This window comes from Mchenga conophoros, linkage group LG23 (assembly GCF_057382185.1).
Source record: "Mchenga conophoros isolate Kocher_MC1m ecotype Shallow Benthic linkage group LG23, M_conophoros_male_GT1.1, whole genome shotgun sequence".
Taxonomy (NCBI): domain Eukaryota; kingdom Metazoa; phylum Chordata; class Actinopteri; order Cichliformes; family Cichlidae; genus Mchenga; species Mchenga conophoros.
This window is the reverse complement of record NC_140547.1, coordinates 11130881-11133543: the sequence shown is the minus strand read 5'-3', so window position 1 is coordinate 11133543 and position 2663 is coordinate 11130881. Positions and strand designations below refer to the sequence as shown.

Below are 2663 nucleotides of genomic sequence, written 5' to 3'. Positions count from 1 at the left end.
ATTTTTTAAATTAAGATTAAGATTTAGTGATGTGAGATTTAGAAGTTACTGTAAAAACATGACACTTTGAGAGAATTGCAGTACAAACAATAAGAGACAGAGAGAAGGAAAGATATCTTTACTTCACCTTTATTAGAAAGTAGGAAAAGTAGAAAGTAAAAATAAAGTAAAAAATATTGTTTTGTATCAGTTTTGTTTTTTGTGGGGTCTTTTGGCAGGGAGGGGATGTGTCAAGTACAAATACTGAACAAAACTAAACAAGAAAACATATTTAAAAATTTATCTTTGTGAAAAAATCTGTTCAAAATCCTCATATTCATTTACTGGACATAGTGAATGTCTCTGGGCGACAGACTGGACAGTCTCACTGTTGTTTTACTTTTGTGTGTGCATAAACGGACTAACCACAGGCTGCTATGTGCACAGTCTGTAACAATTAGAGCAAGCCAGCAGTGACAAAGATTCCATAAAATATAACATAATCAATGAGATAATAAAATGATGCTGGTCAAGTGAAAGGTATGAAGTGATAGCTCAGCCGATTAAATAGCATAAAAGCATAAAACATTGTCATCTAGCTTAGCTTATGTGGACTGATGCCTGATGACTTTTAAGACTTCATAGTTTCTTTGATCCACTTGAGTTGCCTCTTTGAGGGAAACGAGTAGACTCCAGGCTTGTAAATGTCCCCACAACCAGCTCCAAAAGAAGTAACTCCAACCAGCTGAAAGCCGCACAGCAGTGGGCCTCCGGAATCCCCCTGCAGCAAGTACATATGCACTGTAGACCTTTTTCTCACTTACAGGTGTCAAAACGTCAAAATGGTGCTGAGCTCAATGATTACATGCTCATATACATTCTTCATACTTACTTGACAGGTATCCGCTGCTTTTTTGCCATTTGAACCAGCACATACCATGTCACTGGTGATTAAAGGTGCGTAGTTGTAATATTCACAAGAGTTACACTTATGTCTGCCGATCACAGTCACGCGGACAGACTTGAGAACATCCGAGGTGTGGTTCTCTTCAGTTATTCCCCATCCAGCAACCAGACACGTGGTGCCATCTGCAGGGTCTTTGACAATTTTGCCCAACTGGAGCCATTTTACTGACTTGGTTGCATATACTGGTTCCTTAAGCTGAGAAAGAGTTGAAAAGAAATGTTACATTTTGACATTGACTATATGTTACAGACTTGCCACTGTGATAAAGTCTGCGTCACTACTTAATAATTCATATATTTTGTTTGGAAAATGGGAAATAGTTGGAGCGAATTATTGAAACATGTATAAACATACACAGAAATGCACTTTATAAGGTGGAAACAAACTTATTTACATTGTTGTATCTTTGCTTGACCGGCTACTGGACACTGAATTTTATGCTTACCTTGAGCAGCATGAGGTCATTGCCCACAATATGATTGAAATAGTTAGGATGAGCAAAACGTTTCTCAACCTCTCGGACCTGCCTCCACTCTTCTTCCTCTTTGGCGATGGAGTGCGCTCCCAGGATCGCCTTGCTCATTCTGCAAAAGAAAAACTCAGTGTAGTGATGACACTTCACTTACACCAAAAGGTCAGGAGTGTGTAAAACTGTTCAAATCATAGTTGTGTATTATTACATACGCCTGGGCTATGGCTGTTACTGAGCCTCAGATGGATCTGCATGACACTTTCCTCCAACTGAGTGACAAACTTCAACATTATTAAATGTTATAGATTAAAAAAAAAAAGGGATTTTTCTCCACTTGAAGGAGGGCAGGATGTAATCGGTTCTTTGTGTTTGTTTGTCTGTTTGCTAGTTTTCAAGCGTTGTGTGATGTCAGACACAAATAACAACTCAAGCTGATTTCATGTTGGTGAAAATCAGGTCAAAGCCACATCAAACTTGAAATTGCCCACAATTGTTTATGGATCATCTTCAAACTGTACAACACACTTATTATTTTTTCAATACAAAGCCCTTTGACATCACAATGAGTAAAGATAATAAAATACACAATTTTAGTATGTAATTTTCAAGGTCAAAAGTTTAAAGGTCGTGTTCTTATAAAAGCATAACATTTTAGTGCAACCCCTGCCTGTCAGGAGGAGTTACGCTCTGGGTAAGAAAACACATCAGTTACCTTTATAAAGCTTTATATTGATCATATTTATTTTTGCATTGTATGAAAATCCAGCAATAACATTTATATTGTACTCACTCTAAATCGAGATTGGAGCAGTTTGTGGGTGTGTTAATTATCTCCATCTGCATTACACTTCACATCTTCTGTTGAAAATAAATACTGCAATATTTTGATTTGGAAATTTAGGAAAAGTGAACCTTGGGTTCTTACCCAGTGCAGTGAGCAGCTGTCAGGACCCATTGTGGGTGGATTAATGTCCCCCCCCCCCCCCCCCCCCCCACACACACACACACACACATAGATTTCTTGCTTGTCAAATAAACCATGAAGGGCAGCAAGTGTGGCTTAACTTCCTTCCTTCCATCTCAGAACCATGACCCAAAACAACAAAAAAAATCCAGTCACATAAGAAAATCAGCAGATTTTTAAGTCAGTAATGTAAACTAAAGTACAAAACATCATTCACCTGACTGGATGATGGAAAGAAGCATGAACAAGATGAAAACACTGAAATTCCTCAGGCACAACAT

General features: G+C 38.1%; 1 pseudogene; it reads right to left on the bottom strand.

The window, feature by feature from the left end:
• Positions 1-610: 610 nt before the first annotated feature.
• Positions 611-2663, bottom strand: LOC146546750 (granzyme K-like; annotated as a pseudogene).